The sequence below is a fragment of the Diceros bicornis genome, chromosome 3, assembly GCF_020826845.1.
Source record: "Diceros bicornis minor isolate mBicDic1 chromosome 3, mDicBic1.mat.cur, whole genome shotgun sequence".
In the NCBI taxonomy this organism is placed as follows: domain Eukaryota; kingdom Metazoa; phylum Chordata; class Mammalia; order Perissodactyla; family Rhinocerotidae; genus Diceros; species Diceros bicornis.
The window spans coordinates 22,407,885-22,423,829 of record NC_080742.1 but is presented as its reverse complement, the minus strand read 5'-3'; the positions used below and the strand labels follow the sequence as shown (position 1 = coordinate 22,423,829).

Genomic DNA, 15,945 nt, shown 5'->3' with positions numbered 1-15,945 from the left:
TAGCAGTTTTGGAAAAATTTTCTGCTACTGGATTATAGTTTTAAAATAAAGTAAAAGAACATGATTCTGGAAGATTAAATATCTGCTTTATAAAAAATCATCAGCAAGTAATAGCAAAGAAGACTCACAGGAGCTTCGAAATGGTAACTCATTCTCTCTCTCTCTGTCAGTGTTTCTAAGTATACTTTTAGTATATAGACCTAAAACACCTCTGTTATCTTGTTGAAGGCTGATGTGATACGGTGGTTCGTACTCTGTATGATGCAAAAACAAAGGAGTTAGTGGGTTTTTAGTTTGTGTACCTGCATTCTGTATGTTGTGAAATAAGTCTTTTTCTCAGTTTAAGGATTTTAAATTATTATTATTTGGAAATGTTAACTGATTTATTCTAAATAGTTCTTCGTATCAATGCTTATTTTGGTTTTAATTTGGTTACAATGATACTGAAAGTTAAAAATGGAACATATAACTTAAGGCAATGGTCTTTCTAATGCAAACAATTTTATCTCAGTTAACTTCTTTCAAATGAAATTGAAAAAAATATAAGAAGACGGTAAAATAATGTTTAGTTTGAAAATAAAGAGCACTTTTTAAAATAAATAACAAAAGAAAAAAGAAAATGAAGTTAGAGGAAAATGATCCAAAAGTAGAAAAATGAAAAGAAAAAAAATTAGTAATACAAAAATAACTAAGAGGGAGTAATCTCTACAATTTTAACCAATTCATATATTTAAATTGAATAGTGAGATTATTAGGTAAATTTATAATTGAAAATTAATAGCCTCAAAATAACTTAATATTGTAAGATATGGTAACAGAGAAAGCTATTTGAATGTAATTAAAATGTTTTTTATAAAAAATTTTCGAAGTAATTCTTAACCATAAACCTGAAACGTTTGCTAAATTTACTTGTGACAAGAAAGCTGTCATAAGTAAGTGTATAGTATATAAGTGTATAGTTGATTGCTTTTATCAGTGTCCTCTGGGTGTTTTTTTGTATTATTGTATCACATTAAGAATGAAATGTGAGAAAAACTGCAGTCACCAAAGATTGCTTACAGAATTGTGTAAGAAGGAGATAAACTACTACAAGACTGGTTTTAACAGAGACAATTTAGATGATTTCTCATTATTTGTTTCTTTCCTATGACTTTATGACTTAATAACTGTAGCTGGTATTTTAAAAATAGAGTTCACAATTGTGTCTATTATTATTGTGCTGATCATCCAAGGAGAATGGAAAGTGTGTAGACTTTCATAACTTGGGGTCTTTCCTCCATGGGGCTTTTGTCTCCAGTGGTGGTGTCATTAATAAAACCAAGGTCTTCAAAAGATAAAAACATCTGGAGGAGAATAGTTCACATCCCCTCCAGCCTAATGGTCTATATTTGCATATTTTACATGAGCAGTGAATGGACAAATTTACTGATTACATTTATATATCTTTACATTTCAATTTGATGTGGTGCTTTAGAGTCTCGCAGTATGATTTTGGTAATATTGATTACCCATTTGGAAATGAATGTCTTACTGATCCAATCCCATCAGCTAGAACAGTTAGTAGAAAATCATTCATAACAAACAAAAAACTTCTCCAGATAGTATGCTTTTCAGTTAGATTGTTATTTACTTATTCCTTATAATTCTACAGTACTGTGAAGGATTTACTATGAGATTAAAACAAATCAAACTACTTTCCCCACTAGTGTTGAATTGTTCTTCATTTTATATTCAGGGAAAACCAGCTCTACTCAGAAAAAGGCTTTCTGACCAAGTCTTGTCTGCCAATTCCCTGAATTCCTGCTGTACTAAGGTAGACAGGGCATAAAATGAGTCCTTTCTAAGGCAGACACTGCTTGGCTGTGCAAAAGTGACTATTGTCTCTCACACGCTGTTTGCTCTACACCCTTTGCTTCTGTGCACTTTCTATTGTATTGTTCAATCAGTGAGGCTACACTACGTTGTACTATGGTAACAAATGATCTCAACATCTAGGAGGCCTTATAATAACAAAGTTTACATATTGCACATGTTATATGTCCATCATGGGACAGTTTAGGCTGTACTCCATCATTCTAAATGAAGAAGCAGGCCCTATCTGAGCTATACTAGTCTCATAGCAGAAGGAAAGCAGCAAGGGCAGAATCGTGAGCTGGCTTTTAAAGCTTTTGCTCAGCTGTGGCACATGTTTCTTTCAGTTACATGTCATTGCCCAAAACAAGTCATGTGATTACATATGAAGTCAATGTTGCTGGAAGTCTAGCTCTCCTGCAGGAGCTGGCCCAACAGGGAGCAGCAGCACATATCTTGACAATAATACAATCTACCAAAGTCTAGTCACAAATATTCCCTTCCCTCTCTTACACGCTCAAAAGTCCCATCTAATCACAGCGTCAGACTCAAAATCTAGAACCTCCTGATAACCCAGATGAGGGTCTTAATCTGAAGAACTAGGAACTAAAAGGACCTCCTATATACTCTATCCCTCTCCTCCCAGCCCCCACCACAGACACACACACACACACACACACACACACATACATACATACACACATACATTTCTAACACACTGGTGGAACAGCAAGATACTTTTAATCAGAAAGGGGAAGAAATGAGGCACAAAGTAGTCACCATGTAGATCATAGCAACTCTGAAATTATGGTGGGCATGACCCTCTCCTGGTTATGGGGAATGTTCCTGATTGGTCCCCAGTTCTGAGGCCTGCCAGCAATTGCCTAGCCTATTATTCTCCATGGCCCTTAGCTCTGTCCTCTGGCAAATCTTTTTCATTGGGCCGGCCCCCTGGCTTAGCAGTTAAGTGCGTGCGCTCTGCTACTGGCGGCCCAGGTTCGGATCCCGGGCGTGCACCGACGCACCGCTTCTCCGGCCATGCTGAGGCCGCGTCCCACATACAGCAACTAGAAGGATGTGCAATATGACATACAATTATCTACTGGGGCTTTGGGGGAAAAAAAGGAGGAGGATTGGCAATAGATGTTAGCTCAGAGCCAGTCTTCCTCAGCAAAAAAAAAAAAAAAAGAAGAGGATTAGCATGGATATTAGCTCAGGGCTGATCTTCCTCACACAAAAAAAAAACAAAACCAAAATTATTTTTTAAAAAAATCTTTTTCATTATTCTCCACCTTGGCATTATCTGAAGAGTGGATTGTGGAATAGTCCACCATGCGGGCTCAGCAGCTTTCTCAGCTTAATTTTACTGGCAGTAGAAATTAGGGAGACCTAAAGTTTATTTTAAATCTTGGGCACTCACATTTTTCTTTTATTCCAAGGTGATGGCTCATTTGGCTGTACAACTTTCTTAAAACATAGGAGGCTTTTTATTTACATTATTTTGTTTTATTAATCACAACCATGTACCAACAACCACACCCATGATTTTCTCTCTAAGCTTAGGTACTTTGAGCAAACTGGGCTTCTAGAAGACTTGTAACCCTTTTTCATTCTATTTTTTCTGAGCTGTTCTGTCCAAAGGAAAGTATTTACTAGCTGCTACCTCTGTTAGTGCAGAGATTTTAACAAAGGGAGTGAAAGTCACATCCTTGATTTGCTCTTTGCTAAGAGGCTGAGTTGTAATCAGCTTTTGTGACTTAAAGCTTTCCACAATTTTCTTTTTTACTAACTGGAGATAACAAACTTTCATCTTTCAATGCTGCAAGGCTGTAATTTCCAGAAAATCTCTGTTCCTGGTGACCCTGCTTACAAACTGGCCTGTACCAACTGAGACCTGACAGTAACTTGAAGCCACGGCTAATTTAGAACATTATCTGTTTCCCACATTATTGCAGCTTACAGCTTTACCAAATGTTTCTCCATTGCATTACATGAGTCACCATTTTTCCAACCTCCAATAAAAATTTTCTCATCACCTACTGCTTGACCTCAAAGCTGATACCATGTAATTTAGATTTTTGTTACTATAATACTGTATTTCTATGCACCAAATTCCATATCAATTGGCATAGGCTAAGCTAAGCTGAGGTTATTAATGGCCGTACAATAAGAATAAAAATTTTTATATCACTTACATTATATACATATATATCTGTGTGATAGTTTCAGCTCTGCTCCATTATTTTGTATCCAGACTTAAGAATCAGCTTGTTTCCCAGGAAAAAGAGGGATGGCACAACAACACTGTGGCCCCTACAGCTTCTGCTCGGAAATAGCCCATGTCCCTTCCACTCACATTTTATTTGCCAAAGCACGTTATATTGTCAAACCTGAAGTCAAAGGAGTAGGAAGTCTCTTTCTGATATGGAGGGACACTGTAGGGAGAAGATGTGAATATCTTGACAATAATGCAATCTTACGCATTTCTTTTAGAAGAGACAATGCTTGAAGGTCATAGCACTTGGAGTTATGTGACTGAGACCTGCTGCTTATTGAGTACACAGTAGTACCCCCTTATCCATGGTTTCACTTTCTGTGATTTCAGTTACCTGTGGTCAACCACGGTCTGAAAATATTAAATGGAAAATTCCAGAAGTAAATAATTCATAAGTTTTAAATAGCGGGCCATTCTGAGTAGCATGGTGAAATTTCGCACCATCCTGCTCCATCCTACCTGGGACGTGAATCACCCCTTTGGCCAGTGTATCCACACTGTACACACTACCTGCCTATTAGTCATTTAGTAGCCGTCCAGGTTATTAGATCAAATGTTGCGCTATTGTAATGCTTGTATTCAAGTGACCATTATTTTACTTAATTATGGCCCAAAGCCCAAGAGTAGTGATGCTGGCAATTCAGATATGCCAAAGAGAAGCCATAAAGTGCTTCCTTTAAGTGAAAAGATGAAGGTTCTCAACTTAATAAGAAAAAAAATCATATGCTGAAGTTGCTAAGATCTATGGTAACTGTTATTACAGTATATTGTTATAATTGTTTTATTTTATTATTAGTTATTGTTGTTAATCTCTTACTGTGCCTAATTTATAAGTTAAACTTTATCATAGGTATGTATGTATAGGAAAAAACATAGTATTTATCGGGTTCAGTACTACCTGAGGTTTCAGGCATGCCCTGGGGGTCTTAGAATGTATCTGACATGGATAAGGGGGACTACTCACTAACATGCCAGTTGCTTGATGTTTTTGAGTAATCATTTTTTGTTTTTATTTTCCTGATGGAGTTAACAATGCTGATGCTGCTTATAAATATTTGACTTGTTGATATTACTAAAATGAGCATAATATAGATATCTGGTTCATTAATATAATATTAGATACTCATTGGGAAAAAAAAATAGAGTACCTTGTAATATGCAGTATACAAGGTACATAAACGTATATCTGTAATTTTTATTTCCCTAATGTTTCCAAGGAATTAAATCATAGACTTATAACAATCTCTGTCTTAGTTAAGATTTTGCTTTTTTATCTAATTGCAAAATGAGATAGATTCACTGAGTGAATTCTGAGGGTTTTTATAGACATGACTATCACAATGTCTTAGGACCCGGGCCAGGTCTAGAATGAACATGAGAAGCTGTGGGACACACTCTTGAAGGGTAGAAAAGTTGGGTGTTCTATTTGTGAGAAAAATTCTCTCTCTTTACTCATCATAAGCACACATCTGGGAACACAGCATACACTTCTAGACCTTTCTATCACAAACTCACTCAACAAGCACAGTTTTACCTATTACTTTAAACATAAGAAAAAAACCAGTTTCTTAACAGCTAATTTGAAGAATGAAAGCCTATTGTTAAAATGTTTGAGACCGCAGAAAAGGACGATAAGTAATTAGTTTGATTTATTCCCAAATAAGTGTGATTCAATATTTTTGTTTTTACAGAATTGCAAAATAGCTTAAGTGAGAGGACCTATAGACTTACAGTTTCATTCTCTCTATAATTTCCACTTTTTTACTCTCAAAATTGGATTCTTTTGATTCAGACAGCAATAAAACTTCAGAGAAAATAAGTATTCAAAAGTATATCACAGCTGATAGTCTAAAAATATAATGTTAAATAACAGTACATAGTTTAATTAGGGTCAAGTGGCCAGTGTGGTTAAAGAGATCTGATATTTTATTCACAATGTTTCAAAGAGAAAAATAATAAATCTATATTGCAAATAACTTTAGAATAGGAGGTGTTGCAAACATCAGGACGTTTCAAAAAAATGTTTGTACGAATAATGTTTATAACTATGATTAAGAAATAATAGAGAGATTCCAAGTCTTCTAAGGAATCGTATCTATTCAGAATAAGGAGTTATATATATTTATAATAGATGAGCACATATATTCAGAAGGAAATAGAGATTCCAGAAATTTTGGTGGTACTAAGCAGTTGGGTGATTTAAGTTTAAAGTTTATCTAATTAAAACATAACAAAGCATGTACAAATCAGCTAAGGATTCTCCAAAGAGTGTGCGTGTATATAAACACACACATGCGTGCATGTGCATATGTGTTGTGCGTATGTGTTATATATTAATAGTGCATATTTTATAAAGTGCATATGGATGTAAATAATGTATATATTATGAGACATATAAGAATGAAAGTTTACAAGATAGCGTTATTAACATGTGAGTAAACTTAAAACATTGAAGCTGTAGGTGATTAGTTCTACAATATTTCATAGAATCTGTTTATTTTCAAAGCGGAAATTGTTTTCAGTGTAATTTTTTTAAAAAGCCTTTAGGAATTATCGGTTACCATTGGGGTTCTTTTCATGACCTTTTAATGACCTAAAACTGTCCCAAGAAATTTGTGCAGACTGATTTAAAGTCTGTTGAAAAAGACACTAGGAAGTTTATTTAAGGCAACAATTGCTCAGAAGAATCTTAAACTAAGGACAAATGCATTCATTTTCTATTTGTATATACTTTGTAATCTCATTGAAAAATTAAAAGATGAAGTTACTTTGTAATCTCACTAAAAAATCAAAATGATGTTTTTAGATTCAGGTCTCTATGCTAAACTTGAGACAACCAATGACAGTTTGGAGTTTAGAAATTGCTCACTTGAGGGATAGATGCCATACAAATATTTTGATCAAATTATACTGATTTTCATCCTATGTCAGAATCAGTATAAGACTGGATGATACAAGCCTGTTTTAGGTCTTTTGAAGCCCTGGGTGTCATTTCTTTGTTTTGGTCACCTCAACTCATAGCATTTCAAATATATTAAATCTACCATTGTCCCACATTAAGCTTTTTGTTTGTTTGTTTTAAAAATTTGAAAGAACTTCATAAATTTGCCCTTTCATTTCATTATCATTTTCTAGGATTTTTTTCAACAATTACTATGCATTTGGGGGGTACTTACTGAGTAAGAGAATCTCAACTATAAAAAGTTTTCAATTTGACAATTAATAAGGTTGAGAGGTTAAATTTAACAAGCATTTAGTTAAAGATTTCTTAATTTCTGATTTGCATCTTTTTTCATATTCTAGAAGCCGTTTAATTTTTCACAAGTTAAATATTTTTCTGGGACCTTGAAAAGTGTATGTTTCTTCCCTAAGCCATTTGCTATAGTGCCTAATGACATAGCAGCCCCAATTCTGTGTACCCTGAGTATTGACTACACATTTTTAATCCTCTGTTCATAGACTTGGAGCCCTGAACACCCCTGTAGTCTGAGTTGGATTTTCATCATTTCCTAAGCATTCAGTACATCTGACCATCATTATATTCATCACATTGTATTGCACTCATTAATTTACTTGTCTGACTCTCTCTGTAACATAAAAGAAAGGAGATGGGAACATATTCATTCATTTATTCAAATATGTACATTCATTCAAATATATACATTCACTTAAAATATATATTCAATATATATATTTGAATGCTACCCTTTGCCAGGCATTGTTCTATTCAGTGGGGATATAGTGGTCAATAAAAAGCAAGTGCCTGGGGCCGGCCCGGTGGCACAAGTGGTTAAGTGTGCGCGCTCCGCTGCGGCGGCCCCGGGGTTCACTGGTTCGGATCCCGTGCGCGCACCGACGCACTGCTTGGCAAGCCATGCTGTGGCGGCGTCCCATATAAAGTGGAGGAAGATGGGCACAGATGTTAGCCAGGGCCGTCTTCCTCAGCAAAAAAAAGAGGAGGATTGGGCGGATGTTAGCACAGGGCTGATCTCCTCACAAAAAAAAAAAAAAAAAAAAAGCAAGTGCCTGCTCCCTGGAGGTTCTATTTTAGCTGCATGCCTAATTTAATTTTGCACCTAAAACATTGCCTGAAATAGTGGATATGTTTAATAATTATTTTTAAATGTATTAATAAATAAATAAAATATGGAAATTGTATAATTAAACATAAGAATTTTTGAAGTTACTTAAATTAACCCACTTTAATACAATTTAGACATTCAGGACAACACATATCTTCAAGATATTTTAAATATAATACATCTACTAATTCTAATCAGGGTGAATTGGAATTCTGTATCATAGATGAAATTAAACCCAAATTGATTGCTTTTTATTTTATTCATATTTATTTCCCAAATTACCTCTTCTTCCCATCCTATCATGAGAGACAGAGAGAAGGAGAGACAGAGAGAAGAAAAGGCGAAAGATTGAGAGAAAGAGAGATATTAAATTTGGAATGAATTTTTCTAGAAATATTAATGACAGTTTTAAGTCTTTCCAATAAATTTGCTATGTTATTTTTAAAGAAAATGACCAATGTAAGTTTCGATTCAGCCAACTCCTAGTAAATCATTGCTTAATGAAAACAAGTACAGCAGAAAGTAGAATGTTACATTTGTTCTTAGTACATCCCTATAGAAATTAGCAGACATCAGATTTGTCAAAGTTACAACTCCTTTAGAGTTTCCAGGAGAACACCAGGATCAAAGAAAAGAAATAGACAAGATAAAGAATTACAATTTACTTGCAATGGGAGTTTCCTGTTTAAGTTTCACTCGTTACTATCATTTTAGAACAAGTTAAAAGTATGCTGGTTAGGAATCTTTACCTGACACTAATGGAACCTCTTTTGATAGATTTTTTGTTGAAAAATTATATGGTGTGAATTGAAAAAAAGAACTGTCAGGTTGGATCAGATATTTTGTATCTGCAGGTGCCTACTTGGCTCATGTAATCTTCCCAAAGATAGGTGGAAAAACTCGTCTGTGCCAGAAGCTTCTCTACATTATCAGAGAAGATGCATATTTTCATTCTGTCAAACAAATATATTTTAATCATAGTTGTAACTATTGCACTCAGCAATATTCCATGTGTGACTGTAAATTTTTTTTTGATTACCATGATGGTTCCATTGTGATCAATTTGAAAAAGAGATAAATGAAGTAGTAAAATTTACATTGTATAAGTAAGCTGTCTGAGTTATACCATCCATAGCTTTTTTTTTACAATATTTTAATTTGACCAACGTATTGTTATTAACTAGGAAATTGTGTTCATGGCTTGGACTTTACCAAAGTTTGTTATATATTTTCTTATCAGTTTAAATTTGTTTATAGTTATGACCATATTATATTTTGCCTCTCCACCTCCCTCTCATCACTCCTCCCTCACTCATTACTCACTGACTTTATTGCTGTTTCTGGAACAATCTAGGCATAACCTTGCCTCATGGCCTTTGTATTTATTGCTCCTTTGGTCTTGAATACTCTTTCCCAAGATATCCACATAGTTTCTTCCTTCAGACATCAGGTAAAATGTCACCAACTCAGAGGAATTCCCTGACCATCCCAAGCAAATGAATACCCAACCACATTCTATCCTCTTATTTTATAGCACTTAACATTGCCTGACATGGTATTATGCATTTGTATATTATTTGGTTTATTGTTTGTATAAAATTTATGTGCCTTGAGGCCAGGCACTTCAATTACTTGCCTAAAATAGTGCCTAGCATGTGGTAATTAATAAATATTTGTTGAATTAATAATAAATATCTACATAAGTTATGAACAAACAAACCAGTTAAAAGTTTATGGAGCTGTTCATGAAATAGAATATTCATAACATCAGGATAAGAGAAAATTCAAAAATATAAAAAACGAATGCCCTTATATTTGAAACAAAGCATCCCTTTCTTTAGGCTTCCAGTAGTGGAAGTCAAGAGGAGATCAGAACGCTGAGGTATACTGATCCGCCCCTCTGCAGGCCTTTAGGTCTTCATATGCAGAAGATTCAGCAACATACTAGGAGTGAAGCCACCATCAGCAGGGCTCAAAAGATTAGCAATGTGCTCAGAGTAAGTTGACCTCTAGACTGGCTGTAGGATGCCTTCCATGTGAGTACAAAGGAAGTCCACATGTGGTGTCTACAGGCCACCACCTTTGGGGGTCAAGGGAGAAAGAGAGCCCTCATGCTAGCCTAAAGGTGTCCATCAGAAGTCAAGAAGAATTCATGCATCCTTTGCTGGGTCAGAGAGCACTATCATCAAGAGTCAGGTAGATACCCTGAAACACTGAACACTCCTGACAAGACCTCATAACCATCCCTCTGCCCAGAATGATATTCACAGCCTCATCACTATGCTCTGTCTTGGGAAAATCAGGATTTGACTCATCATACCTGCTGTCTTGTTTTTTGTCAGTGACGAAAAGGAACCCAGAACTTCCAAGTCATTCCTGATTCTCAAGACTTGAATCCTCATTCCGGAATCCTCTCTGTCTCCTGATACCCTTTCACCATGCTCTCTGGAATTCATCAAAAAAGCCCCTTTATCTGGCCGGCCCCATGGCTTAGAGGTTAAGTGCACGTGCTCCACTGCTGGCGGCCCGGGGTTCGGATCTTGGGCGTGCACCCACGCACCGCTTCTCCGGCCACGCTGAGGCCATGTCCCACATACAGCAACTAGAAGGATGTGCAATTATGACATACAACTATCACTGGGGCTTTGGGGAAAAAAAGAAAGGAGGAGGATTGGCAATAGCTGTTAGCTCAGAGCCGGCCTTCCTCAGCAAAAAGAGGAGGATTAGCATGGATGTTAGCTCAGGTCTGATCTTCCTCACAAAAAAAAAAAAAAAAAAGCACCTTTATCTTCAACCGCTTCTATGTATTTTCCCCTCATCTTCTTTCTAAATGAAGCCTGGTTCTTCCCTGATGACCCTAGTTCTCATGCCACCTTTCAAGAGATGGCTATTTCCCTACCACACCATTTCTATCACTGAGATTGCAGGCGGGGTAATGTTCTCTTTGCTCCTCAGTGTGACATCCAGAGCAGTTTCTTTCTTCCTCCCTAAAACTGCCCAGCTGTGATCTCAAGAATTAGTAGATACTACTTGCTATTCCTCTTTATAGAAGTCTTCCACCAACCTCTGGTACTTTCCCTCTTCCTTTAAGCTTTTAGCTTTAGCTTACTGTCACTCTCTCCAACTCCATTCTTGTCAGATACTCTCTGCTAATTTCAATATCCACATAGATGAGTCTTCAAAAACACTAGTCTCTGAGTCACTTGACTCCTCTCCCCCAAAGATCTTGTTTCCCACTTTATCACTGCCATGAAATAATTTCACCATCTTGTGATGCATGTATCTGAGGAATATTTAATATGATATTAACATTGGAGTGCCGATGATTGCATATACGCTTGGGGCAACAGATTGTCTGCTTATTTACCTATACACCTGGCACAAATTCTTTGCTTAAATCAACTCTTTAAATTTTCTTAATCCTATCACATAGAAAGGGATCCAACAAAAGCATGTTGTATAAATGCACATAGGATAATATATTCTATGTTTCTCAGGAATATAGTAATATCGAAATATTCTATATTTCTCAAAAATTTACAGTAAAAAAAGGGATTGGAAATAACTGAGAGAAATACTACTTTGGAATCTGTATTACTGCAGTTTTTATTGACAAATAAAATTAATATTGTTTAATAAGGTTAATACTTAGCTAATGAATCTCCATTGCATATGTTTTTTGACCAAATTATATATTTTCCCAAATGAGATAATATGAGGTCTTTGGCCTAGATTGAATTGTCTTTACTTTGTTTTCTAAATTGTTTTCATTTTTATTCAAATATGAAATAGCATATGATCAATGCTACAAAGCATCTATTTTAGTAAAACAAAATTATTCAAGGCATGTTTTTAGTTTCATATTTGAAAAGATTCAGTTATTTAAAATTTATATTTAGTTTTCATATACGCTATCTTCTGTTTATTCAGGAAAAAAAAAAAAACCTTTTGTTAAAGTGAAATCTGGGTACGTGCTAGCGGTGCCATGAAATTACTGCTTAGCTGGGTTGTCAGTGTGAGCCTTTCATCATCAGTAGTGAAAAATGTTAATGACATCATAGTGTTACAGACAAATCAATAGAGAGTGTTAGAATTTCCATTAATTCTCAAATAAATCAGTTATTCTTTAGCAGAGTCAGAGCCTAAATAATGAATTATTTCAAGTACCTCAAATCCAATTAGTGATTACAAATTGTAATTTGTTTAGAAGAGCCAGCGTGAAATGTTTGTCAAATTCAGCATCTGCCTCTCATAATACCTTTTTCCTTCCCACGTTACATTTTCCCATGCAAGGTGTCAAGATTGTTTGAAGAAATTTATACTGACTTTTAAATTAGTGAAGCATCTGTTAACTGATTACTAGTTGTTTGATTTATATTAAATGCTAAGAGTGAACTTGTTTATTTTTATAGGGTACTTAAAGTGTCCAGGTACTTAAAATAACCAGTTGGACTGAACAAATGTACTTCAGGAATTAAGTATTTTTCCTGGAAGGAGGTAAGAGATTTTAAAATATGTACATGTTTGCATGTTAATAAGTTTTGGTGAAAATTTAGTTATACTAGTACATTTCTTTGGCGTAAATTTAAAAGATAATTTTTAAATATTAAGGGCACTTTCTGTTTTCACTTATATAGTCTTCTATTCTACGGAATGATTTGGATATGTGAGAGGGGTCCAACATTTCAAAAGAACGATTTGTAGGGAAACCACATTGCCACTTCAAAATGTTAAGATCTGGATTGCAACTATTTTGCTTTTTTTTTTAAATCTTCATACTTAGGAATTAGACTAGGTTGGCCATGTTCCCCAGGAGCCATAAAGCAACAGAGCAGAGGTAGCTGGTGTGGGGGCAGATTGCCATCCAGAAAGATCTTTTGGCTAGCCTACCACTTCTACATTTCCTGGACCACATGTGGTTACTATCAACTAGAATCCATTCAAATGCTTGAGTGCCAAGCACAGAGGGAGGAGTCAGTTCTTAATGTGTTACTGCTATCTTAATTTTGACCTAAGATGTGAGGCTGAAATATTACTCTTAAAGTAAATACAGTTAGGAAATCTGAATGTGTATATATATATATTTTAACAATCTTTATTCCTAAAGATTCCTTTCACTGTATGAAGTAGGTAGAAAATTTAGCAACATTAGGCTTACCATTCCACTGTGTAATATATATCGCTATTAGAAGGAATAAACAAAGGAAGTAAAATACATACTTAAAGGTCTATGAGTAGTATATGGGACTGGTAAGAAAAAAAAACTGTATTTAAATATTTTTTTCCTTTTGGGTCTTTGAATAGAATAAAATTCATTTGTCAATTTTATTTTGATTTTTATTTTAGTAAAACTAAAGAGTTCCCAATTTTATTGGATCTCTTTGGATTTAATTGGATGATTCTCTCTGTTTAATGTGAACAAATGCTTTTTTCCCTAGGTTTTTCATACATAGTATCAAGAAGAATAAGATTTTTTATGAAAGCTATTTATATTATAATTGCTATATGGAAATATCACTTACATATGCAAATCATTTATCACATAAGGTGAAAATTCACAGATTTGAGATGTACATTGAAATTGTTAATGTTGAGTCAATACAGATTTTTAATATTTTACAGGGGATATGTCTCATATCTTTAGTATTGGTAGGGCAATAAAGACTTCAAAATATGAATTCTGTATTGCCAGTTTTCCAATGCATGCATATACATATATACATCCATATAAACATATATATACACATGCGTATATATATTCATTACTGAGCTAGATTAATTTTTAGCCTTCCACGACACTAATTTCCTGGATGCTATTTTACATTAGTACATCACATACACAAATATTAAACATTTACTGTCTTTTTCATCAAATGAGAACCTTCTGATTTTCCAATTACAGTTGCCTCACAGGGCACCAATAAAAAAGGCAAGGTTCACAAAGTGAATTTCCTGGGTACTAATTAAAATCTGTTCCGAATTTATAAAGGCCAAAGTCATACATAGACTTGGTTTTAGTGTCAGTGCCATCATTGCCTTTTAATGTATACCTGAAAATCAAGCCAATTTTTCAAAATTAGTTTATAAAAAACATCAACAGTCCATATGGATGAGTCTTAAATCACTGAATACAATTAATGTATACATCAGATTGAAATGAGATAATGAATAGTAGCCAACTAATGAGTATTTATAGAAGTCGGAGTAGCAAATTTAACAAAATCTGATGAAATTTACTTCCAGATATTGCATCTAATAGAACTATTGGCAGAATTGAATTTACGCTTCTAGACTTTGAGTGATTCAAATACAAACTAGGGTAGATAAATATCAGTTTGTTGGAAAATGTGATCTGGCCATGCCAATCGGGAGCCTTGAGACCTGTTTTTTATCAATGTCCGTTTCAGTGACAGAGCTACTCTATCTCTTAGTTTCTCTCTTTTTATTAAGAGGGGTAACCTGAAGGAGAATTATTGGCATGTCAAGTGTGTCATGAAATATTTAATATAAATAATTACTTAAAAGAGTAAACAATATATTTTGCTTGCCCTGTTAATTTTATTATTTAATGGCTTATTTGCTTGGGGAATGCCAAGATCCATGATACATTTTTTTCCCTCTCCTGAATCTGAGAATAGTTCTGCAGTTATTGACTGGCTCCATATGTGTTTGATTCTAAACAAATTCTAGATTGTTTATATACAATACCTTACTAGGAAGCTCATGACAAAGATTTCAGACATTCATAAAAAAAGTAGAAGGCAATTAAAGGAGACTGTAGTTCAAAAGGATGTACTGATTTGGGAAGAGAGGAAAATTCCACATTAACTAAAAAGGAAAATTAAAAATGTGTGGATGAGAAGGAAGAAGATGCAAATCAGAATGCTAAGAAGATCAAGAGTGGTATATATAATTTGATATTCCATTCAAGGGACTTTCTTATATGACAACTGAATGACTTTGGTCTCTTTTGTAGGGATGTGGTCTCATATCCTAGAATAAAATTACACTCCAGAACTCACATAGTTCTGGATTTCTAAGCAGAATCACTGTGTGACCTTGAGAAAGGTACTTTGCCTTATTTAACATTCTCATTCATCTATTGGGACTAGCGATACCTAATTTTACGTGCTTACAATCTTTACATATTTTGAAATATTTTGTGATTTTTAAAAAAATTGAATTTTGAAATGTACAATATAGTTTCCCTTTGAATACATTTCAAACTTCTTTTTATTTATCTTATTTTTTCAAAAACATTCTACTTTTTTGTGGTTAAGTCTTATATTTCTGTTCTAGATTATAAGCTTCTTAGATGAAAAATATTTTTTCTTCTTTATGCCTACTCCCACCCTCCAGTTTAAGGGACAGACAACACGTATTTACTGAGTGACTGAAAGAAAGAATAAGAACTTTTTTATATAGATATGGTGCTGGTGAGTTGAGTTGACACAAAACCGTTTAAAACCTATAAAATTCTCTAATGGATGTCAGTGTTTAAGAGATATAGACTCTTTTTTTCAAAAGAAGAATTGTTTTGACTCACTATGTTCACCTATTAATTTAGCTGTTATTTAATTTTGTTTTTTAAATAGCTTCTCTTAGCTTATAGCATATTAATATTTCAATCTGTTTTGTAACAACTTCTAAGATTTTTCAAGGATTTGGAATATCTTTTCCTTATCAGAGAATTCCCTAGATATTTTTTTTTTTTTTTTTTTTTTTTTTTGTGAGGAG

At 34.4% G+C, this 15,945-nt stretch overlaps 1 protein-coding gene across 1 annotated transcript in view; it reads left to right on the top strand.

Annotated features, from left to right (window-relative positions):
• Positions 1-15,945, top strand: part of SEMA3A (semaphorin 3A) — a 533,676-nt gene that overhangs the window by 205,300 nt on the left and 312,431 nt on the right. Inside the window, exon 2 of the mRNA XM_058524659.1 lies at positions 12,621-12,705. The gene's annotated coding sequence lies outside the window, so the exon portion shown is untranslated. The remainder of the gene's footprint in view (positions 1-12,620; positions 12,706-15,945) is intronic.